Consider the following 24,727-nt stretch of genomic DNA (forward strand, 5'->3'; position numbering starts at 1 on the left):
CACCAAGCCCGAATTTTTTATTTTATTTTCCTTATTATTTGGTGTTAAACAGGTTTAATGACAGTCATGGCAACTTTTCGGCACAATAGAAAATATCGCCCATGATCAACGTGTTCTGTTCTGGGGAAGGGGGCAAAGGCAGGGTGAATCACTTTCTTAAAAAGTACAACTCAAGTTGGGAGTGCAGAGGGAATCGGGAGAAAACCCTCCCGCTGCCTGTGTCGAAGTGCAGGAGCCCCCACCCCCATACTCACCTGAGTCCAGCCCCTCTGGAGAAAGAAGGGGTGCATGAACTCCCCCTATTCCACAGGCGCCTCCCTGTGGCCCAAGGCCCTCTTCACACTCCATCTTGTAGCCCCAGCAGGAGCTATTTTCCGAAAAGTGAAAAGCTCTGAAGGTCCCACACTTCATGGTATGTACAGGGGCTCAGAGGAGGGAAACTGCCCAGCTTTCCCCCGGCACAGCTGCAGGGGTAGGGGGTATATATAAGAGGAGCAGGCCTTGGACAGGCGTGGTGGCTCACACCTGTAATCGCAGCACTTTGGGAGGTGGAGGCCGGTGGATCACGATTTCAGGAGATCAAAATCAGCCTGGCCAAGATGGTGAAGCCCCGTCTGTACTAAAAATACAAAAATCAGCCGGACGTGGTAGCGTGCACCTGTAATCCCAGCTACCCGGAAGGCTGAGGCAGGAGAATGGCGTGAACCCGGCAGTAAGAGGTTGCAGTGAGCCAAGATCTCACCACTGCACTCCAGCCTGGGTGACAGAGCAAGACTCCATCTCAAAAGGAAAAAAAAAAAAAAAAAAAAAAAAAAGCAGGCCTTATTCCTTCCCAAACTGAAAGGATTAAATGGCTTTACCCTGGAGAAGATAACCATCCTGCCCTCCATTGCTACCCCCACATAGTGTCCATGTTCTCAGGGGGTACTGTGAGTCCTGGGATCTTCTTTGGGGATGCCCACCTGCCTGTGGTAGTTATGGAGGGACCCAGGTGTTGAGGCAGGGCTGGGGTGTCCCCTTCCAGCCAGGCTGTCGAGGCCCCAGCTCTGGGGCAGAGGCAGTGGCAGGGCAGCCAGGGTTGCGCCAGAGCCTGAGCAGGGTGAGGTGGGGTCAGGCAGGGCTGGGAGTCAGGGCAGGGGCAGCAGCAGTGGACCCACTATGCACACATCTTCTTCTCCAAGGTTTGTGTGCAGAGCATCCTGCCCATGCTGCCCCAGCAGCTTCAGTTGGCACCTGCCCCAGTCCAGCCTTTGGGACCCATGCAGCGGCTCCCAGCAGCCCTGCACCCACCACCAGCATCCGTTTCACCTGCAGTTGAAGATCCATGAGGTGCCCAGAAGATCATGCAGTCATCAGTCCCACGGAGCAGCCCGCGAGGCTGAGGCTCCTCCCACTGGACCGCCCCCCAACTGGCACCACTGCTGCCCCTGCCCCTACTCTCAGCCTCACGTGATTCTTGGGCAGAGGCAGTGGTGGGGCAGCCAGGGCAGCGTCAGAGTCTGAGCCAGGTGAGGTGGGGACAGGACCCCCGCAGGGCTGGGAGTCAGGGCAGGGGCAGAACAAACCTTGGAGGGGAAGATGTGTGCACAGTGGGCCTGGAGAGCGGCTGTGGCCTAGTGGACAGGAAGAAGCAGTGGGCCTGGAAGAGCTGCAGGATCAGGGCCGGCACTGGTCCAGGGCACGTGCAGTGAAGAGGACAGCGCCTTCTCGGTCTCCGGTTCCCTGAGCCCGTCCTTGGCTTCTCCACCTGTACAGGCAAAGGGGAAGCTGTCCCCATCACACATGGCACACTTGGGGGTGTTGGGCTTTGGGCTGCAGATGGAGCATCTTCTCATCTTGCATTTGGGCGTGGTGGGGTCGTCCAGTGCGGGATCCATGTCCGTGGGGTTCCCTCTGCCCCAACCCCCAAAGCCCAGTCAGTTTCTCCTCTTCAGGCTCTGCCCCCTGGGTGGCTCAGCCCAGCTCCTGCCTAGGAAAGCCTTAGTGTTGGGAGGGACCGCGATGACTGAGGGGCCTGGTAGCTCCAGGTCGCCCACACTTTCAGGTCTCTTGCACCAGAAGGTGGAAGGATCCATTGGGAGGAAACAGGTCGCCTTGGAAGGCATCCCTGGGCCCCCATCCCCAGCGGTAGGGGCCGTAGGGGGCCCACTCTGCTGCCCTGACCAGACACCTGGGCTTTGAAGGCTCCTGGGCCCAGTAAGAAGGAGGTGGGTGCCAAGGTTGAGGAGGAAGCATCCGAGTATGTGTAGGAGGAGGAGGGGGTGGGACCATGGACTTTGCCAAAAACTGCAGATGGATCGGGGGACCCTGGGGGCTCAGGATCCAGCAAGGGGCGGCAGGAGTAAAGGAGGAAGGAATGACAGGTGCAAATACCTTCCCACCAAAGCCCTTGTTGCCCTCTGGCTCCTCCCCCGAGCTGTCACCACTCTCAGTCGGTCACCCACTCCTTGAACTTGAGATCAGTGTCAGTGGTGCTAAAGCCATCATCAGCAATGACATCGTCACCCCCTCCTCCTCATGGATGACCACGTGCTCCTCATCACTCACTATGTCGTCACTGGCCATGTGCTGGGAATGAGCAGCTCAGGTGGGCAGCAGCAGGGCTGCCCACTGGTCACCTCCCTCACCAGGGGCTGCAAAGTGGCCTGGAGCTCCATACTGAGTAGAAGGCTTTGGGCCAGAGTATGATGTAGTGCCAGACACCACTTGTGTCAGTTCCTGTAGTGCCTGACGGTCTATTTCCCTGCCGTCCAGGCTGTGTACACCCCTGTGGGAGAAGGCTTGGGCCAGGCTGAGCCAGGTTCCCTGACTGTGTGCAGCCGTTCTGCCCCACAGAAGCTGCTCCTTGGTATCCGAGCTCTGGAGTGTCTGGGCTGCAACTGACAGGAGTTCAGAGGACACCCCAGGGGCAGTGGCAGTGCTCATCTCTGATATACTCCGCTCCCACGAGCCCTTGTACACTCCTGCTAGCCCCTGGCTTGTGGGCTTGGCCTCTGAGTTGGACTTCTTTCGGTCCTTGTTGCAAGTGGGCCACCTTCACCTGGAAGGCCAGGTCGTGGTACTTCTGCATCTCATTGGGCCCCAGGGTGTACCACCGCTCGCTCAGGATCTGGCTGACGGTCCGGTTGTCCTGGTTGGGTGACCCTGGTGCGCCCTGCCAGGGCCTCGTGCCGCTTGCTGAAGATCATGACCGCCACTCATGGGCCACCGGATGTGGTCCTTGTCCCATTTGTTGGGGCTGCGTCCATCCTTCTCAGAAGATGAGTCCTGTTCCTTGCGCAGGGCACTGAGGGACTGGGCCTGACATCATCTGAGTGGTAGAGGCAACTGGGTGTCAGGAGACATGACGGAGAGGAAAGCATCATCGTGGTCATTCTCTGTCTCATTGTCCAGCAGGGACTCCCCTGAGGGGCCCAGGGCTCCTCCTCCATGGTGGGAGGTGGGCCCTTACCAGGTTCCACCACCCCCAAAGTGTGTGGGGTTCTGGGCCCTGGGCTTTCAGGGCAGGTGGCTCCAGGGGGCCACCCAGGGTCAACACTCCCTGTCCCACCTGGTGGATGCTCATGAGCAACAGCTGCCAACTTGGCAGGTTGTTTGCTCTGGTTGGAGGCCACTGAGTGACTGGCAGGTGGCTGGGCCTCGTGTGGCTCCAGGGAGGAGTCAGGAAGGGGACGGAGTACCAGGGGAACACGGCCACAGAGTGAGGTTCCACATTCCTCCACACGAACACGCTGACGCCACGGGAGGCCTCGCTGGACGCAGGCCTGTGGGCCAAGTACTTGGTCCGGGCAGGGGGTTCCTGGCAGGGGCTCACACGTCCTCAGCCCCCTCCTCAGCCAAGGTGTCTTGGGCCCAGAGAAGGGGGTTTGGAGAGGAGCAGAAGGCCAGGCCTCAAGTTTTGTTTTTTGTTTTTGAAATGTAGTTTGACTCTTGTCACCCAGGTTGGAGTGCAGTGGCACAATCTCAGTGGCCTTCATACCTGGCTAATTTTTTGTATTTTTATTAGAGGTGGGGTTTCACCATGTTGGCCAGGATGGTCTTGACCTCCTGACCTCAGGTGATCCACCCACCTCAGCCTCCCAAAATGGGATTACAGGCATGAGCCACCGCTCCCAACTTCATTCATTTTTACTTGAAAAACTCCCTTAAGCGCTGTGACGCATGAGCTTGGCCTCCGGAGGGCCTCCGCGAGGCACGAGCTGGGTGTGTGGAGGCAGCCCCAAGGCGGGATCCTGGCCCGAGGAGGCCATGGCGAGGCAAGAGGTGGGCCTGGAGGGCCCACTGTTGAGGTAGAGGCTGGGCGTCTAGAGGCCGCCAACAGGCAGGGGCTGGACCTGGAGAGGCCACCAGAGGCATGAGCTGGGCCTCAACAGGCCAGCGTGAGGGAGGACCTCTCTCAGCATGAGAGAGGCCAGTGTGAGGCAGGGTGTCACAGGGTGCCAGAGACACGAGTTGGGCCTAAACAGGCCACTGTGAGGGAGGAGCTGGGCCGCTCGCAGGCTGCCGGGAGGCAGGCAGGGACTTGGCCCCAGGAGGCCACCGTGGGGCAAGAGCTGGGCCTGGAGACGCCCCTGGGAGGCAAGAGCGGGGCCTGCAGAGGCTGTTCTCCAGCCAGAGCTGGGCCCGTACAGGCCACCGGGAGGCAGGAGGTAGGCCTGAAGAGCTTGGCTGGAGAAAGTTTGGGGCCTCCAAAGGCCAGCGGGAGCTGGGCAGGAGCTGAGCCAAAACAGGTTGCTTGCTGGGAGGCAGGAGCTGGGCCGGGAGATGCAGCCAGGAGGAACAGCTGGGCCTGGAGAGGCCGCCAGGCGGGAGGCAGAGGCTGGGCCTCTAGAGGCCAATGGGAGGCAGGAGCTGGCCCTGGAGGGGCCCTCATTGAGGACGCGTTGCACCTGGAGAGGCCACCGGGAGGCTGGAGCTGGGCCTGGGGAGGGCGACTTCAGGACGACTTGGGTCTGCAGAGGCCGCTGGGAGGCCCAAGCTGGGCCTGGAGGAGCCCACTGACCGGAGGCCATTTGGGGCCTGGAGACGCCATCGGAGGGCAGGAGCTGAGCCTGGAGAGGCTACCGTGAGGCCTGAGCTGGGCCTGGGGAGCTTGGCTTGAGGAAGCTGTGGGCCTACCAAGGCCTCCAGGAGCTGGGCAGGAGCTGAGTCCAAAGAGGTTGTTGGGAGGCAGCAGTCGGGTCTGGAGATGCAGCTGGGAGGAACAGCTGGGCCCGGAGAGGCTGAATGGAGTAAATTCAGGGCCTGGAGAGGATGGGGCCCCACTCCTCTGACTGTGGCAGAGGAGCCTCTGCCTCCCTCCTGGCTGCCTCTCCAGGCCCAACTCTTCCTCCCGGCTATGTCTCCAGGCCCAAATCCTGCCTCACAACCAACGACCTCTTTTGGCTCAGCTCCTTCCAGCCTTTGTAGGGCCAAAACTTTCTCCAGTCAAACTCTTTAGGCCCACCTCCTGCCTCACGGTGGCCTGCACAGACCCAGCTCTGGCTTGAGAAGAGCCGCTGCAGGCCCCACTCCTGCCTCCCAGGGGACTGTCCAGGCCCAGCTCTCACCTCACAGCACCTTCCCAGGGCCCAGTTCCTGCCTGCCTCCCGGCAGCCCCGACAGGCCGAGCTCCTCCCTCACGGTGGCCTCTTTAGGTCCAACTCATGCTTCTTGCATCCCGCCCTGGTGTCAGTTCATGCCTCACACTGGCCTCTCTAGGCCGAGGTCCTCCCTTACGCTGGCCTGTTGAGGCCCAGATCATGCCTCTCATGGCCTCTGCAGGCCCAGCTCCTGCCTGTCGGCGGCCTCTACAGGCCCGGCCTCTACCTCACGGTGGGCATCTCCAGGCCCAGCTCCTGCCCAGCTCCTGGCGGCCTTTGTAGGCCAAAAACTTCAAGCAAAGCTCTCGAGGCCCAGCTCGGGCCTCACTGTGCCCTCTCCAGGCTTGGCTCCTGCCCTCTGGTGGCATCTCCAGGCCCCAGACTTTCTCCAGTTAGCTTCTCGAGGCCCAGCTTGGGACTCCCGGCGGCCTCTGCAGGCTCAAATCGTCCTGAAGTCCTCTCCATTTCCAGCTCCAGCCTCCCCACGGCCTCTCCAGGCACAGCACATCCTCCAAGTGGCCCCTTCAGGGCCATCTCCTGCCTCCCATTGGTCTCTACAGGCCCAGCCTCTGCCTCCCTCATGGCTGCCTCTCCAGGCCCAGCTCTTCCTCCCAGGTCCATCTACAGGCCCAACTCCTGCCTCACAACACACCTCTTTTGACTCAGCTCCTGTCCAGCTGTCCTAAGCCTTTGTAGGCCCAAAACTTTCTCCCGCCAAGCTATTTAGGCCCACCTTCTGCCTCGCGGTGGCCTGTACAGACCCAGCTGTGGCTTGAGAACAGCCTCTGCAGGCCCTGCTCTTGCCTCTGAGGGGCCTCTCCAGCTCCAGCTCTCACCTCACTGTGGCTTCCTGGGACATAGTTCCTGCCTGCCTCCCGGCAGCCTTGACAGGCCCAGCTCCTCCCTCAGAGTGGCCTGTTCAGGCCCAACTTATGCCTCTGGCCACCTTCCCAGAGGTGTGAGCTCCTGCCTCACGCTGGCCTCTGTAGGCTGAGGTCCTCCCTTATGCTGGCCTGTCGAGGCCCAGCTCATGCCTCTCCTGGCCTCTCCAGGGCCAGCCCCTGCCTGTTGGTGGCGTCTAGAGGCCCAGCCTCTACCTCACAGTGGGCCCTCCTGGCCCACCTCCTTCCTCACCGTGGCCTACTCAGGGCAAGCCTCCTGCCTTTTGGCAGCCTCTGCAGACCCAGCTCCTGCCTCCCAGTGGCCTCCATACGCCAAGCTCATGCCTCACAGCAGCCTTTCCAGGCCTAGTGCTTGCTCCTTTGCATCCTCTCCAGGTCCTGAACTTCCTCTAGTCGGCATCTCCAGGCCCAGCTTTTCCTTCCAGCAGCCCCTGCAGGCACAAGTCGTCCTCAAGTTGCCCACCCCGGGCCCAGCTCTTGCCTCTTGGCGGCCGCTCCAGGTGCACAACTTCATCAAGTCGGCCTCTCCAAGCTCAGCTTCTCCTGCCTCCCAATGGCCTCTTCAGGCCTAGCCCAGCTCATGCCTCTCGGCAGCCTTCCCAGGCCCAGTTTTTGACTTTTGTCTGCCTCTTCACGCCCAGAACTGGACTTCCTGTCGGCCTCTCCTGGCCCAGCCTCCTGCATCCTGAAGGCCCGTACAGACCCTGCCTCTGCCTCACAGCTGACTCTCCACACTGAGCTCTTGCCTCACTGTGACCTTCCCAGTCCAAATTCTTGCGTTTCAGCAAGTTCGACAGGACCAGCTCCTGCCTTCAAATGGCATCTTTAGGCTTACCTCATTCCTCTCAACAGCCTCTCGAGGTCGAGTTTTTTCATTTTTGCAGCTTCTGTAGGCCCAGAACTTTCTCAAGTCTGCCTCCTGTCTCACAGTTGTCTCAGTTATACCAGCTCCTTTCTCATGATGGCCTCTTCTGGCCCATCTTCGGCCTCATAGTGGCCAGTCGAACCCATGATGGCCTCTTCTGGCCCATCTTTGGCCTCATAGTGGCCGCTGGAACCCATCATCTGCCTCATCATGGCCTCTTCTGGCTTTGCTTTTGCTTCGCAGTCACCTTTTCCAGATCCCGCTTTTTAGTCTTTAATGGTCAACAGCATCAAGGAGCCTAAAGCTTCCTTGGACTCTAATTTGTTGGTAACTTCACTGCACAGCAGAGTGCCTTAGCAAAACACCTGTCTCTTCTTTTAACCTTGACAGTGGATTTCTGACAAATTTATAATAAATTCTGCCTGCGTGGTTTCATAGTGATGTTTGTTTTATTTAGTGTCTCATAGTTTTTCTTGTCTTCTTTGGGTGGGAGTCAGAATGAGCCTCTGCTTGGGCCCTTTTTCTTTGCTCTGGACATGGTAGCTTCTCACTTCATGTTTTCTATATTTATATTTTTTTACAGTTATCTTTTTTTGTTTTGTTAGGGTCTTGCTCTGTCACCCAGGCTGGAGTGTAGTCGTGTGATCATGGCTCACTGCAGCCTTGGCCGTTTGGCCTGAAGTGATTCTCCCAACTCAGCCTCTTGAGTAGCTGATGCTACAGGCACATGCCACAATGCCTGGCTAATTTCTAATTTTTTCTGAGAAGTTGGTTCTCACTTTGTTGCCCAGGCTGTTCCCAGACTTTCGGACACAAGCAATCGTTTTGCCTGAGCCTCCCAAAGTGCTGTGATCACAAGCATGAGCCACCATGCCTGGCCTGCTATTTGCTTGTCATGAACTATTAAGATTTACTTTTTCATTAATATACTATTTCTATATAGATTTATGTATATATAGATATTTTACATTTTTCATGGATACCAATTTTTTCCCTTTTTTTGAGGCAAGGTATGACTTTGTCATTAAGGATGGAGTGCGGTGCTATGACCCCGGCTCACTGCAACATCTTCTTTCTTGGCTTAAGTGATCCTCCCATCTCAGCCTCCTGAGTAACTTTGACCCCAGGTACAAGCCGCCATGCCCAGGTAATTTTTATATTTCTTGTAGAGAGGGGGTCTCACCATGTTTCCAAGGCTGGTTTCAAACTCCAAGTCTCAAGTGATCCTTCCCCCTCAGCCTCTTGCAGTGGTGGGATTACAGGTGGGAGCCACCACACCTGGCCTACCATTTTCTTTTCGTGGATCATTAAGAATTTACTTTATGCCAGCACGGTGACTCATGCCTGTAATCCCAGCACTTTAGGAGGATGAGGTGGGTGGATTACGAGGTCAGGAGTTCAAGACCAGCCTGGCCAAGATGGTGAAACCCCATGTCTACCAAAAATACGAAAATTAGCCTGGTGTGGTGGCAGGCGCCTGTAGTCCTAGCTACTCCAGAGGGTGAGGCAGGAGAATTGCTTGAACATGGGAGGCAGAGGTGGCAGTGAGCTGAGATCATGCCACTGTACTCCAGCCTGGGTGACAGAGTGAGACTCTATCTCAAAAGAAAAAAAAAAGAATTTACTTTTTTATTAGTATAATGTAAATACATAAATGTGTGTATATATTCATATGTGAATATATGTGTGTATGTATCTTCACAGCATACACACACACACACACACACACACACATATACATTGTGAAAGAGATATTTGAATAACTAGAAATTGATAAGCTTCTTCCAGGTTTTGAAACCACCCTTAGCACAAACACGAAAGAAGTACAAACTATCATTATTAATGACCATGGACCAAGATGACCACGAGTCAATAGTACTTTGTACCTCAACCACCTTCCAGCAGAGCATCTCAAAGGGCTGGATATATCTGAACATCACACGCTTTCACACAGACTAGGATGGTTTGTAATTATTACTTCTATTAAAAACTCAGTGTGATCCTTGTCAGGGTGAAATCAAACTATTTCTCAAATCATAGAGATACTGAATAACAGCTTTGGTCAGGAAATAGGTATTGCATTTGGTTTGTCATGACGAGCTCCTGGCCTAGGCAGATGGAATATAGCAGAAATGTGTGTGTGTGTGAACATTCTTGCGCACAGATGTGGGGGTGGAAGTGGGGGAATTGAATTTGATAAAACCAGCAGGGGGCAGGCTGCTGGAAAGGGGGAAATTGTTTTGGCAGCAGCTGTGTATCTCTAGAACCAGGAAATGCTTGTAATCCACATTTTGGTCTCCTGGAAAATTATAAGGGCCAGGCGCGGTGGCGCATGCCTGTAATCCTAGCACTTTGGGAGGCCGAGGCAGGTGGATCACGAGATCAGGAGATCGAGACTATCCTGGCTAACATGGTGAAACCCAGTCTCTATTAAAAATACAAAAATTGGCCAGGCGCGGTGGCTCACGCCTGTAATCCCGGCACTTTGGGAGGCAGAGGCGGGTGGATCACGAGGTCAGGAGATCGAGACCATCTTGGCTAACACGGTGAAACCCCGTTTCTACTAAACATACAAAAAATTAGCCGGGCGTGGTGGTGGGTGCCTTTAGTCCCAGCTACTCGGGAGGCTGAGGCAGGAGAGTGGCATGAACCTGGGAGGCAGAGCTTGCAGTGAGCCAAGATTGCACCACTGCACTCCAGCCTGGGCGATGGAGCGAGACTGTGTCTCAAAAAAAAAAAAAAAAAAAAAAAAAAAATTAGCCGGGCTTGGTGGCAGGTGCCTGTAGTCCCAGCTACTCAGGAGGCTGAGGCAGGAGAATGGCCTGAACCCGGGAGGCGGAGGTTGCAGTGAGCCGAGATCGTGCCACTGCACTCCAGCCTGGGTGACAGAGCGAGACTCCATCTCAAAAATAAAACAAAATAAAAAAATAAATAAAGATTATAATTCCTGCCTTGATATGTGGACTAGGTGATCTGCTATATGCAAAATATCTAGTATATAATAGGTGCTGAATTAATACTACTTTCTGTACCTCATTCTTAATCATTGCTTAATTTTAAAAAGTTTAGAGTGACTACTGCTTTTGTAAAAAATATTTTCAATTATTATATAAAATCTAAGTCCTGTAGAAAAGTACAAAGCAGGCCGTGTGCTATAGCTCACACCTGTAATCCCAGCACTTTGGGAAGGCAGGGTAGAAGGATTGCTCAAGGCCAGGAGTATGAGACCAGCATGAGGAACATAGCAAGATCCCATCTCTATAAACAATTAAAAACCAGTTATAGTAATGTACACCTATAGTCCCAGCTACTTGGGAGGCTGAGGCAGGTGGCTCACTAGAACCCAGGGGTTTGAGACCACAACCTGGGTAACAGAGTGAGACCCTGTCAGAGAGGGAGAGCAAGAGAGAGAAGAAAAAGAAAAAGAAGAAAATTACAAAGAAGCAAGTAATAAATCATGAAATTTTCAACCACCAAAAAATAACTCTTAACATTATGTGATATGACCAGGCCTGATAACTCATGCCTGGCTGAGGCACGAGAATCGCTTAAGTCTCGGAGGCAGAGATTGCAGTGAGCCAAGATTACACCATTCCACTCCAGCCTGGGCAACAGAGAGAGACTCTGTGTCGAAAAAAAAAAGTGATAATTCACACCTCTTTTTGTGCAAATAGGTAGTTAAGTAAATAGATGTATTAATGGATTAAAAATAACTTTGCCTGGTGCAGTGGCTCACACCTGTAATCCCAGCACTTTCGGAGGCTGAATTGGGCAGATCACGAGGTCAGGAGATCGAGACAATCCTGGCCAACATGATGAAACCCTGTTTCTACTAAAAATAGAAAAATTAGCTGGGCATGGTGGCGGGTGCCTGTAATCCCGGCTACTTGAGAGGGTGAGGCAGGAGAATCACTTGAACCTGGGAGGCGTAGGTTGCAGTGAGCCAAAATCGCACCACTGCACTCCAGCCTGGCAACAGAGAGACACTGTCTCAAAAAAAAAAAAAAACACTTTACATATTTTATATGTGTTTTAGTTCAAATATATATAATATTTATTTTGCTTGATACAACAGAAGCTGAAGAAACTAAAGTAAGGTGGGAGAATTTCTGAACTTCAGATAAAAGTCTACGTGAAGATCATATCTTTTTATTCAACATTCATTAAAATTATAAAAAAAGATACAAAAGTATCATGATTCTTTTTAACCTGCAGTTTCTATTTTCACCCACAGCTGCTGTATTTTTGGAATTGATGCATGTTTGAGAGTTTCTGTTCAATGCGTTTATACTTGAATAACTATTCTATTATTATTATTATTATTATTATTATTATTATTATTAGTTGAGACAGAGTCTTGCTCTGTCACACAGGCTGGAGTGCAGTGGTGCTCACTGCAACTTCTGCCTCCTGGGTTCAAGTGATTCTCCTGCCTCAGCCTCCTGAGTAGCTGGGATTATAGGTGCACGCTACTATACCCAGCTGATTTTTGTATTTTTAGCAGAGACAGAATTTCACCATTTTGGCCAGGCTGGTCTCGAACTCCTGACCTCAAGTGATCCGCCCTCCTTGGCCTCCCAAAGCGCTGGGATTACAGGCGTGAGCCACCACACCTGGCCTGGGAGAATATTCTTGATTCATTTTCCTTTTCTTTGTTCTTCCTTTAAGTTCTGACTTTATTGTCATCTAGCTCTAGCTGAGGTTATGGGAAGCTCTGGGGCTGGCTGGAGGTTCTTCTCACATGTACTTATGTTTTCCTGCCCAAAGGCCAGTGGAGTACTTTCTTTATCATTGAAGTTTAGTAGCTTAGCCAGGGTTGGCTCGAGGCCAGTCATTCCTTACTAGATTTTCCAGACCTCAGCTCACACATCACCTTGGCAGAGAAATCCTCCCTCTTCCTGTGGAGAGGGAGGATTCATTGCCTCATTCTGCCTGGTTCTCTCAAAGCAGATATCACACTCAAAAATCAGCTTGCTATTTATTGAATTGCTCGCCTACATATCCCCCTCCCAAACTCACACCAAATCAGAACAGAGGCTCCCTGCATCAGGAGTCCCATCTTAGTCATTCTCAGAACCTAATATAGTACTTGGCACATAGTAGGCACACACTAAATGTCATTAGAATGAATAAGTATCAAGGGCCTGGGTGCAGTGGCTCATGCCTGTAATCCCAGCACATTGGGAGGCCGAGGCAGGTGGATCACCTTGGGTTAGGAGTTCGAGACCAGACTGGCCAACATGGTGAAACCTCGTCTCTGCTAAAAATACACAAATTACCTTGGCATGGTTGTACACACCTGTAATCCCAGCTACACAGGAGCTTGAGGCAGGAGAACCACTTGAATCTGGGAGGCGGAGGTTGCAGTGAGCCAAGATTGTGCCACCACACTCCAGACTGGGTGACAGAGTGAGACTGCATCTCAAAAAATAAATAAAAAGAACAAAAAAAGAATAAGTATCAAGGAAGGGAGATTTTGTGATTTGCCACCTTTACATGGAAATCCTGCTTAACATTGACATTTTCTATTTGATGGTATTTGTATAATAAGAAACTGAAACTGAGCTAATTAAAAGAGAATGAGGCTGGGCACGGTGATTCATGCCTCTAATCCCAGCACTTTGGGAGGCTGAAGGGGGAAGATCATTTGAGAGTAACATTTTGAGACCAGCCTGGGCAACATACAGAGATCCCTGTCTCTGCAAAAATAACATTTAAAAAATGAACCAGGTGTGCCAGGTGCAGGGCTCATGCCTGTAATCTCAGCACTTTGGGAGGTTAAGTCAGGTGGATCACCTGAAGTCAGGAGTTCAAGACCAGTCTGGCCAACATGGTGAAACCCTGTCCCTACTAAAAATACAAAAATTAGCCAGTGTGGTGGCGAATGCCAGTAGTCCCAGCTACTTGGGAGGCTGAGACAGGAGAATTGCTTGGACCTGGGAGGCAGATTTGTAGTGAGCTGAGATCAGGTCATTACACTCCAGCCTGGGTAGCAAGAGTAAAACTTCATCAGATGTGGTGGCATGTGCCTGTAGTCCTAGCTCCTCAGGAGGCTGAGGGGAGAGAATCTCTTGAGCCTAGGAGTTAGAGGCTGCAATGAGCCATGATTGAACCACTGCACTCCAGCTTGAGGGTCAGAGCTAGACCTTATAGCTAAAAACAAAACAAACCGGGCACGGTGGCTCATGCCTGTAATTCCAGGACTTTGGGAGGCCGAGGCGGGTGGATCACCTGAGGTCAGGAGTTCAAGTCCAGCTTGGCCAACACGATGAAACACTGTCTCTACTAAAAAATACAAAAATTAGCCAGGCATGGTGGCAGGTGCCTGTAATCCCAGCTAATCAGGAGGCTGAGGCACAAGAATTGCTTGAACCCGGGAGGTGGAGGTTACAGTGAGCAGAGATCACGCCACTGCACTCCATCCTGGGTGACAGAGCGAGACTCAAAGAAAACAAAGCAAAACAAAACAAAAACACTAAAAAGAACATTCCAGCTGCTTGTCAAGAGACTGGACAAAGATGGGAAATAAAGGGAGCAGGACATCTGGTGAGGAGCTGCCACATGAACATCTTTTGATTACTCCAGGCCACATTTTGAGCGGGGCCTCTGCTAGAATGTGGCCCAGCTTCAGATGCCTCAATTCTGACACTCAGTGCCAGTAGAGGCCCTGTGATGTCACACTGTGGAGGCTTCTTGGGAAAGTGTTGGCTCTTCAAAATCAACATCTTGGTTCATTCCTTTGATGCTGGAGACAATGACTTGTCTCTCCTCATATGTCTGATCAAGACAGTTAAAAACACAGTGGAGTGTCTCTTTGTCCAGGAGCTTGGGCTGCTCTGGAGTTTGCACAAACACAAATAACCATCACAGGCTGTCAGGCCATGTGTCTTGGTTATGACCATTTGGCAGTGGATGTCTACGTAGTGGAATATCCCAAACACCTCTTTAAAAAAAAAAGAGAGAGAGAGACAGAGACAGGGTCTCACTATGTTGCCCAGGGTGGTCTCGAACTCCTGGCCTCAAGAGATCCTCCTGCCTCAGCCTCTCTAAGTGCTGGGATTACAGGTGTGAGCCACTGAGCCTGGCCCTTTGTTGTTGTTTTTAGACAGGGTCTTGCTTTGTCATGCAGGCTGGAGTGCAGTGGCATGATTACAGCTCACTGCAGCTTCAAATTCCTGGGCTCAAGTGATCCTCCTGCCTCAGCCTCCTGAGAAGCTGGGACCACAGGCATGCACCACCAACCACATCTAGCTAAGTAAAAAAAAAATTTTTTTTCTACAGACAAGGTCTCGCTATATTGACCAGGCTGGTCTTGAACTCCTGATCTAAAGCCATCCTCCTGCCTCCATCTCCCTCCCAACTTGAACACCTCTTTTCCCAGGTTTGAAAATAAAATCTACTCTTTGAGAAGGAGAAAGAAATGAGTAAGACAGAAAACCAAGAAGCCAACCAGGCTTGCCTGGATAAACACTACATCCCTTAAATTGGTTTTCCTTCAATGATACAGTGATTAAGAGTTTTTTTTTTTAAGTTCCTACTTGGCATGTGAATAGTTTCTTCCTCAGTAAATTTGAATCTCAAGTGTCTATTCTGTGATTGAATGAAGCAAATCTTTTACACATGGGAAACCATTATTAAATGATTTTGTTATAGAAAGGGGTGGATGGGGGCTGGGCATGGTGGCTCACACCTGTAATCCTAGCACTTTGGGAGGCTGAGGCGGGTAGATCACCTGAGGTCAGGGGTTCAAAACCAGCCTGGCCAACATGGTGAAACCCCATCTCTACTAAAAATACAAAATTAGCCGGGTGTGGTGGTGCATGCCTGTAATCCCAGCTACTTGGGAAGCTGAGACAGGAGAATTGCTTGCACCTGGGAGGCAGAGGTTGCAGTGAGCTGAGATTGTGCCATTGCACTCCAGCGTGGGTAACAGGAGTGAAACTCCATCTCAAAAAAAAAAAAAAAAAAAAGGGTGGATGGGATGGGGGCAAGGCAGGAGCGGATGTCACTGTGTCTCTGTCCCTGTGCTCCCCACCCACCTTCTCTGTCCCTGCTCCCATGATGCCTGTCAAGGGGCACAGTGTGCTGAAGGAGGGATTACCAGGTGGCATATCCAGAAGGCATAATACTCGGCTTCATGGAGTCCACTTACTTTGATCTAATTTGTTTACTCATAAAGTTCATTAAACGTTCACATCAACAGCTTCTGAATATCTAAGCCAATTAAACTTGGCGATGTTACTTGATTCTTAAAACAAGCTGGAGACTGGGCGCAGTGGCTCACACCTGTAATCCTAACAATTTGGGAGGCTGAGGCAGGTGGATCACCTGAGGTCAGGAGTTCAAGACCAGCCTGGCCAATATGGTGAAACCCCTGCCTTTACTAAAAAAAATACAAAAAAATTAGCCGGGCATGGTGGTCGGCACCTGTAATCCCAGCTACTTGGGAGGCTGAGGCAGGAGAATGGCAGGAACCCTGGAGTCGGAGGTTGCAGTGAGCCAAGATCGCACCACCGCACTCCAGCCTGGGCAATAGAGCAAGACTCCATCTCAGAAAATAACAAAACAGAAACAAAATAAGCTGGAGAAGGGTTTGTTTTAGCTTCATTTTGGAAATGTGAAGACAGGGAGTGAGAGGGAGTGAGTTGTCCAAATTCAGGCAGCAAGCTAAAGACCATGTGGTCCCTGGCCCTTTGCAGCCAGAGTGTGTGGGCCAACTGTGTGGTGGTATGCACTCCCCCTCCATCTGCCGGCACTACCATGTGCCGTATCTGGCCTTGTCACCTGGAGACCTGGAAGTCTTTGGTTTTCCCTGACCTTTGCCACCAGATCTGCTTACTTGCAAGTCCTGTTGGTTGTAACCTTCCAGCCTTTCCCCATCTTCCTCCTTTTTATCTTGTTTCATTGTTTTGTTTTCATTGTTTCAACCCAGCTATAATCATATCTGGCCAAGATTCCTCCAATAGTTCCTAGTTGGAGTCCTCCAAACTCTCTTTTTTAAACAAAGATGACTGAACAGGTAGCTCATGTCTGTAATCCAAGCACTTTGGGAGGCTGAGGCAGGAGGATCACTTGAGGCCAAGAGTTCAAGACCAGCCTGGGCAACAGAATGAGACCTCATCTCTACAAAAAAAATTTAAAATTAGGTGGGTGAAGGAAATAATGTATACAGTGGTCCATTTCCAAGACAAAGTGGCTTAAATCAGGTTAGGTCAGCAAACTACAAAAGAAACAATATATACTAGGTATCTGCTTGGACACTCAATGCCTGCTTATCACCACCCCCACCTTTTTAGTTGCCCCCACCTGAACCAAAGAAGTTTAGTCTAAGATGAAAGTTTCCTAGCCTGCAAAATAGCTGGTTTTGTCTGTTCTTATCAGCCTGCCTAGCTACTTGGGTCATAAGTCAAATACTTGAAGAGGCTCTGAGCTAACTAGGATTGCAATGCATTGTGGGCTGCAACAAAATGCAGCAGGACAACTGTAGGAAGTAGAAAAGTTCCTCTTCAAAGCTCATCTTGGTTTAAACATAAAATAATAGACACTAGGAATAATAGGAATAATAGCGCCTTACTCTAAAGCCTCCTATCAACTATTAGTTCTTACACTTTAGCCCGTTGAGTTGCTTGGCTTACTCAGGCATGTCTGGACAGGCCCAGGCAAGTCTTAGCTCATAGTTTATGTCCCTTCCTTATTTGGAAATGTTATTGCTTCCTTAAGCCTTTCATAAGCAACTTCCTCTCTTTCTTTGTTCTTCCCTGCACTTACCTATTTAGGGAAGTTTTAGGCTATTAGCAAATCGGGTATCAGTTTAAGATTGTGAGGTTCAACTCCAGCCAGTGGATGCAGAACACAGCAGTAAGGACGACCCAAATGCATAAGGGTAAATAGATCTGCTTTTCCTTTGCTAAGGTGTGCTCTTGCCATTGTTCCATCTGTGATTGAGCACCCTTTCCACAGAAAGTAAAGATTGCCTTGCTGAGAGATCTTTTGTCTTCATGCTGACTTTTCTTCATGGCACCAATTATCTATTTCTAACAATTTTGGTATTTCTAACAACCCTAAAGAAAACACCTACAGCCCCTATCCAAAAACCAATAGGCAACATCCAGGAAGATTGTGACCCCATAGTACTCAGCCTATGAGGAACCAGGGGAGGTACCTGCAGACGAAGGGATACATTGCTTGTTGAAACTGTGCTATGTGTGCCTGGTGCCAGACACCCGATCCTGCAAGACCATCATTAAAAGTCTCACTTTCTCTGTGCTCTGGGTCTCTGAGTCCATTCTTTGGGTTTGGATGGGTGCATTTGTTTCTCACACTGGGTGTGGTGGTGCATGCGTGTAATCTCAGCTACTCAGGAGGCTGAGGCAGGCAGATGGCTGGAGCCCAGGAATCTGAGGCAGCAGTGAGCTACGATCGTGCTGTGGTGTGATCTCTGCTCACTGCAACGTCCGCCTCTCAGGCTCAAGCGATACTCCTGCCTCAGCCTCACGAGTAGCTGGGATTACAAGCACCCACCGCCATACCCCGCTAATTTTTGTATTTTTAGTAGAAACCGGATTTAACTATGTTGGTTAGGCTGGTTTCAAACTCCTGACCTCAAATAATCTGCCTGCCTCAGCATCCCCAAGTACTGGGATTACAGGCATGAGCCACTGTGCCTGGCCTCAAAAAATATTTTTTAATTAAAAAAAAAATAGTCTCAGCCAGGTGTGGTGGCTCGCACCTTTAATCCCAGCACTTTGGGAGGCCGGATCACCTGAGGTCAGGAGTTCGAGACCAGCCTGGGCAACATGGTAAAACCCTGTCTCTACTAAAAATACAAAAATTAGCCAGGCATGGTGGCAGGCATCTGTAATCCCAGCTACTCAGGAGGCTGAGGCAGGAGAATCACTTGAACCCAGGAGACAGAGGTTGCAGTGAGCCGAAATCATGCCACTGCACTCCAGCCTGGGTGACAGAGCAGGACTCTGTCTCAAAAAAAGAAATAAAAAATTAAAATAAATAAAATGTTTAAATTATTTTAGACAAAGAACTAAGAATAGGATGGCAGGGGTGTGAGAAGTCATGGGCTTCAGGGTTCCTGAATGTACCTGAGCTCTGAGACTAAGTTTAGGTTGGCAGCCAGGGTCTTGTTTATGCCTGTCTTAAATTATTTTCAGGGTGCCAGCACTGAGGTTCACAGAGCTTGGAGGGAGAGGACCTCAGTCGAGACACATCACAGGGGCCTTGGGATGGCAGTGTGCAGCGGAGTCTCTGCACACTGTAGGATTTAAGCCTAGGTCTAGCCTGCTACAGAGCACAAGGGAGCCCCCTCTGTTTCACCTTGAGGCAAGAAGAAGGGAACACCCTAGCCCTTGATTACACTGATAAAACAGAGGAAGTGGGTTGGGAAATATTCCATTCATTATATTCTGGGAAAGAACAGAGCCTCCACATCAAATTGAGTGGTGATTTATTAAAGGGAAGCCAAGGCCAGGCACGGTGGCTCATGCCTGTAATCCCAGGACTTTGGGAGGCCGAGGTGGGTGGATCATCTGAGGTCAGGAGTTCAAGACCAGTCTGGTCAACATGGTGAAACCCCATCTCTACTAAAAATACAAAAAATGGGCCAGCGCGGTGGCTAGCGCCTGTAATCCCAGAACTTTTGGGAGGCTGAGGTGGGTGGATTGTCTGAGGTCAGGAGTTCGAGACCAGCCTGGCTAACATGGTGAAACCCTGTCTTTACTGAAAATGCAAAAATTAGCTGGGTGTGGTGGCGGGTGCCTGTAATCCCAGCTACTTGGCAGGCTGAGGTAGAAGAATTGCTTGAAAGCAGGAGATGGATGTTGCAGTGAGCCAATATTGGACCATTGCACTCTAGTCTGGGCAACAGAGCAAGACTCCATCTCAAAAAAAAAAAAAAAATTAGCTGGACATGGCGGCAGGCACCTGTAATCCCAGCTACTCGGGTGCCTAAGGCAGGAGAATCGCTTGAATCCAGGACATGGAGGTTGCAGTGAGCCACAGCACCATTGCACTTGAGTCTGGACAACAAGAGTGAAACTCCACCTCAAAAAAAAAAAAAAAAAAATTAAGTACCAGGAAGCCACGTGGATGGGTGGAGAGGGAATACTAGCATCAGATGGGCTTTGGTGCTAATTGAAGCTCTACCTTTTACAGTAATTGGGCAAGTCACTCAACCCTCTCAGATTGACTTTTCTATGTAAAGTAGCTATTCCTGTGGATGGCTTAAGGGGAGTGGAAGCAAAGGTCATCAGAGTTGATGTATGACTCAACTCAGAGTTGAGGATGAAAAGTGGGGATAATAACACCTGCCTATACCCTGGTACAGATCATAAGATGTTTATTTATTTGTGGAGACAGGGTCTCACTCTGTTGCCCAGGCTGGAGTGCAGTGGCACAATCATGGCTCACTGCAGCCTTGAACTCCTGGCCTCAAGCAATCCTCCCGCCTTGACCTACAGGGATTTACAGGCATGAGTTACTGTGCCTGGCCAGATCTCATGAAGTTTAAATATGACATAGCATCTGGCAGGCAGACTTGCTCAGTGGAGGCCTCTTTTTTGCCTGGTGGGTCAGCAGGTCCTGTCTGTACAAATGATGTTTACTGGTCCACTCCTCCAGGTTTATAAAAATGAGCATTTTCTCTGTACTGACAATAATGAAATAAGGAAACTGAGGCTTGGAGAGGCAATATAGCCCAGCCCGAAATCACATGGGTAATAAGTCAGAGAACTAGAATTCAAACTCCAAGTCTACATCCTGGACCCAAGCTCTTAATTTCTGTGCTATGAACTAATACCACATGGAGAATTTTGATTATTTTCTTAGCATTTACCACCATATAACTTAATATGTATTATACTTATTTATCTTGGGATGTCACTTCTGGGATTAGGTTTCAAAAAGGACTGTGATCTCACTGTCTCTCATTTTCTTTTTCTGTCTCTTCCTCTTTCCCCTCCCTAGCCCTGGGGTAAGCCAGCTGCTTCTTATGAAGAGGTGCAAGTGGACAAGAACTGATGTCTCCAGCCCACAGCCAGAGAGGACCTGAGGCCTGCCAGCAGCCGTCAAAGTGAGTTTCAAAGAGGATTCTGAAGCCTTGAGAGAGCTGCAGCCCTGGCTGACACCCTGATTGTATCCTCGTGAAAGCCTGAGCCAGAGGACACAGCTAACCTCACCCAGATTCCTAGCCCATGGAAACTGTGAGGAAAAAAAAGTTTATTGTTTATAAAGCTGCTGAATTTGGGGCGATTTTTACCCAACAATAGATAACGAATACAAGGATGTTGCTTATTACTCAACATCACTATATAAAGCCCCTGAAAAAATGGAAGCTGCAACCAGGGAAACACTGAAAATCTCCAAGAACACTGTGTTTCTTCTTAAAGACAGTGAGAAAAGCACATACATCTGTTTTCCTTTTAGTTTTGGCCACCAGGAAGCTCAGAGCCAAATTTATGACGCAATTTTTCATAATTGTGTAAGTCCCTATGGCCTGCTTATCTGTGTTCTTATTCCTGGCCTTTCATTTTATTCTGACTTTTCATTTTCTTCGTCCTGATTATATTAGCTCACCTTTATATTTTTCTGTATTCTACGATTTACAACAAGCCACCTCAAATTCAGCTTACAGAGAAGCAAGGCATTCATAAATTTTTTTTTTTTTGAGACTGTCACTCTATTGCCCAGGCTGGAGTACAGTGGCACGATCTCAGCTCACTGCAACCTCCGCCTCCCGGGTTCCAGCAGTTCTCATGCCTCAGTCTCCCGAGTAGCTGGGATTACAGGCGCCCACCACTACACCCGGCTAGTATTTTTTTTTCGTATTTTTATTAGAGATGAGGTTTCACTATGTAGACTAGGCTGGTCTCAAACACCTGACCTCAAGTGATCCACCTGCCTCGGCCTCCCAAAGCGTTGGGATTACAGGCGTGACCCACTGCGCCCGGCCCATAAATCATTTTTTAAAAACAGTTTTGAAATTTAAAACATAGTTTTGAACATTAAAAAAAAAAGTTTTGCACAGGTTGAACACAGAGTGCCCTCAGGTGGTAGTGGTAAGATCAAGTCATAGGAGTGTGGCTCTAAAGCTCCAAGCATTGGCCAGGGTTGATTTGGATTGGGTCAGAAATATCAAGTGATAACGACGAAAAAGGGAAAAAGGATAGCAATTGAATGCCACGTCCAGAGGGAGGGGCCGCGGCCTCGCCCAGTCACCCACAGTGGCATCCTTGCACCGCTCCCCAAAGTCCCTCCCCGCGCTGGCCCGCCTGGCCCCGTCCCTCCCGGCCCCGCCCCTCTCTCCCTGGGCCCCAAGCCTCGCGGGCGCCGTGGCGCGCTGCCTCAGTTTCCGCCGGCCGATCGGGCCTCCAGGGTAGTTGCGCTCTCTGTCCACTCCCTCGGCGCCCGCGCGCGCCTTCCCCGCCCCGCCCGCCTCACTCCTGTCGGGGCGGTTGGGCCGCGCGCCTGTCGGGGCGGGGCCCGGAGCAGGCGACCGAGCCAATGGGGCGGCGGCGGCGGCGGCGGCGGCGGCGGCGGGGGCGGCGGCGGGGGCGGCGGCGGGGGCGGGGGCGGCGGCGGGCGGCGGCGGGGGCGGCGGCGGGGGCGGCGGCGGGGGCGGCGGCGGGGGCGGGGGCGGCGGCGGGGGCGGCGGCGGGCGGCGGCGGGGGCGGCGGCGGGGGCGGCGGCAGACAGACGGCGGCGCACGTCCTGCTGAGTGTCTGTGCCGCGGTGGGAGAAGGTGACCTGATACGCAGTGTGCGCTGCCGCCGGGATCCTGCTCTCCGTCTACGCCTAACACGTGGAGCTGGAGAAGGAGCGGGACGCCCAGCACCGGGCCCTCTGCGACCTGGGACCCTGGGTGAAGCGCTCCGCTGCGCTTGGCTCCAGATAGCCGGCGTGGGGGTGTGGGCCAGGAGCTGCCAATTGGGGCGAGGGCAGAGGCTGGGGCTGGGGAGCGCGCGGTGGGAGCTCGGGCCTGGAGGCGGAGGGGACCGGGCCGCGGGGGAACTGACTGGGTCGGGGCTGGGCGGGAGGTGGCGGTCGGGCGCTCCTGCCCGGGGGCGACCCGAGCCCAGGTCGCGGGGAGGAGGTGGCGGGGCCGCGAGGTCGCCGGGGAAGAATGAGGTGGCCGAGTGCAGCCCGGAGGCTGGGGCAGATGGGGAGCGGTCGGGCGCGCTGGGGCTGGGCTGGGCAGGAGCGCGAGGGGGCTGCGGAGTGTGGGTCCCGGCCGGCTTGACAGGTTTCCTCGTTCTCGGGAGGCGGGCCGGGGGTGTGGGACCCTGTCCGCAGCACCCGCGAGACCAGCGGCCGCCTCTTGTCCCCACCATCGCTGCTGCTGAGTCTTTGGGGCGGGCTCGGACCCAGGGAGGGTTATATTTCCCACTGTCTTCCTGGTGCTAGGACAGGTGTTTCCGTGGGCAGGCCTCTTTGTACTCCAGCGCTAGTGAGAATTTGCAGACTTACTAGGACGGTGACATTTGCGGGCAAACACGAATTTGACCCTACTTTGGAAGAAGATACCGGCACTTAACATATCTGATTTCTTGGATTCCCCCTCGTATATTTCGGTGTGCCAGGAGGGGGAAATGGTCTGAGTTCGAGTCTAGTTTAAGCTTCATTGGAGTAAAGGACAAGTATGTTATGTAGATGGCGGTGTTATAGGCATTGGGATGACTTTTAGACATTGTTGCTTATTAGCATAATACGATACCCACAGCAGATTAAAAACACACGCTTTGCTAAACTGGAGTGATTGGTTTGTGTTACTGATCATTTTAGGTTTTTTTAAATGTTGTAATTGATTTGTCTGTTACGTTTTATTTTAATGCATTGACTTTCCCTAGGCAAGTTACTTTGAGAAAGGGAGAATTTCCATTTTAGAAGTGGATGCGTGTTTTCTTTCTTTCTTTAATGGGGGGATTAAAAGCATAACAAAAGTCGAAGGAATGATTTCAAAATTGATAGGTTACGATTTTGATAGAGACTATATCTGATATTTAGATGTTTGTTAACAGTAGTCACATTTGAGCGATTTCTTCCTCTCCTGTTGATTGGTAGATTTGTATGTATCAGAAATATATAGCTCACTAGTTTATTTCAACTCACATATTGTTGATTATATGAACAAGTAGCGTTGGAGTTTGTCTTGTTATTGGTTACAAACTTTAGGGAGCTGATCTTTCCACTTAGCCTTTTTCATGGACCAGATACTCTATCTCATTTGCTCTTAAACAAAAATCCTGTAGCTTTTTACAGGAGAAATAATTATCATAGGGCCAAATGGAACATTTTAAAAATGCATTTAAAATGTAGGTATAAGTTTACAGGGGAAAATACATAGATGTGACAAAAAGCTCACATTTGTTGTTGGTTATTCAGAACAAAGTTAATAGGCTGATTAGACTCTCAGATACACTTTGAGAACCATTGAGTGTCTTTTATGCAAACATTTTTATGTTATTTCCACTTTTGGAAAGGACTTTTAAACTTGCAAGTACCTTCCACCCAAAGTTAGTTGAATGAATAAATATATAAGGAAAACATGTAGCAGCACTTTTCAAGTACTTAAGAAACAAGAAGAACTAAAAATAACTTTTGATCCTAGTTTAATATGGAATTTAAGCAGAATTATTACCAGTTTTAGATTTTTATTTGAAACAAGTAGTCTATAATAGATGGACCTTTTAACATTGGGGCATGGAAAGAGTACTTTACTATATGCTTAAGTTGTTTTATTTTTTGAGATGGAGTCTTGCTTTTGTCACCCAGGCTGGAGTGCAATGGCGCGATCTTGGCTCGCTGCAACCTCTGCCTTCAGGATTCAAGTGATTCTCCTGCCTCAGCCTCCGGAGTAGCTGGGATTACAGACTCCCACCATCAAGCCCGACTAATTTTTGTATTTTTAGTAGAGACGGGGTTTCTGCATGTTGGCCAGGCTGGTCTCAAACTCCTGACCTCGGTTGATCTGCCTGCCTCGGCCTCCCAAAGTGCTGGGATTACATCCGTGAACCACTGAGCCCGGCCTGCTTAAGTTCTTAAAATGGACTTTTCTTGGCCGGGCGCGGTGTCTCACGCTGCAATCCCAGCACTTTGGGAGGCCAGCACTTTGGGAGGCTGAGGCGGGCAGATCAACCAAGGTCAGGAGTTCGAGACCAGCCTTGCCAACATGGTGAAACCCATCTCTACTAAAAATACAAAAATTAGCCGGGCGTGGTGGCGCATGCCTGTAGCCCCAGCTACTCGGGAGGCTGAGGCAGGAGAATTGCTTGAACCCAGGAGGCAGAGGTTGCAGTGAGCCGAGATTGCACCATTGCACTCCAGCCTAGGTGACAAGAGTGAGACTCCATCTCAAAAAATAAAAATAAATG

General features: G+C 51.0%; 2 pseudogenes; both read right to left on the bottom strand.

Moving 5' to 3' along the window:
• Positions 1-1,895: 1,895 nt before the first annotated feature.
• LOC134810620 (protein capicua homolog) lies at positions 1,896-4,250 on the bottom strand (annotated as a pseudogene).
• A 54-nt stretch (positions 4,251-4,304) lies between these two features.
• On the bottom strand, positions 4,305-5,074 carry LOC112207585 (putative uncharacterized protein FLJ46235; annotated as a pseudogene).
• Between the last annotated feature and the right edge of the window lie 19,653 nt (positions 5,075-24,727).

Source organism: Pan troglodytes, chromosome 6 (genome assembly GCF_028858775.2).
Source record: "Pan troglodytes isolate AG18354 chromosome 6, NHGRI_mPanTro3-v2.0_pri, whole genome shotgun sequence".
Lineage (NCBI taxonomy): Eukaryota > Metazoa > Chordata > Mammalia > Primates > Hominidae > Pan > Pan troglodytes.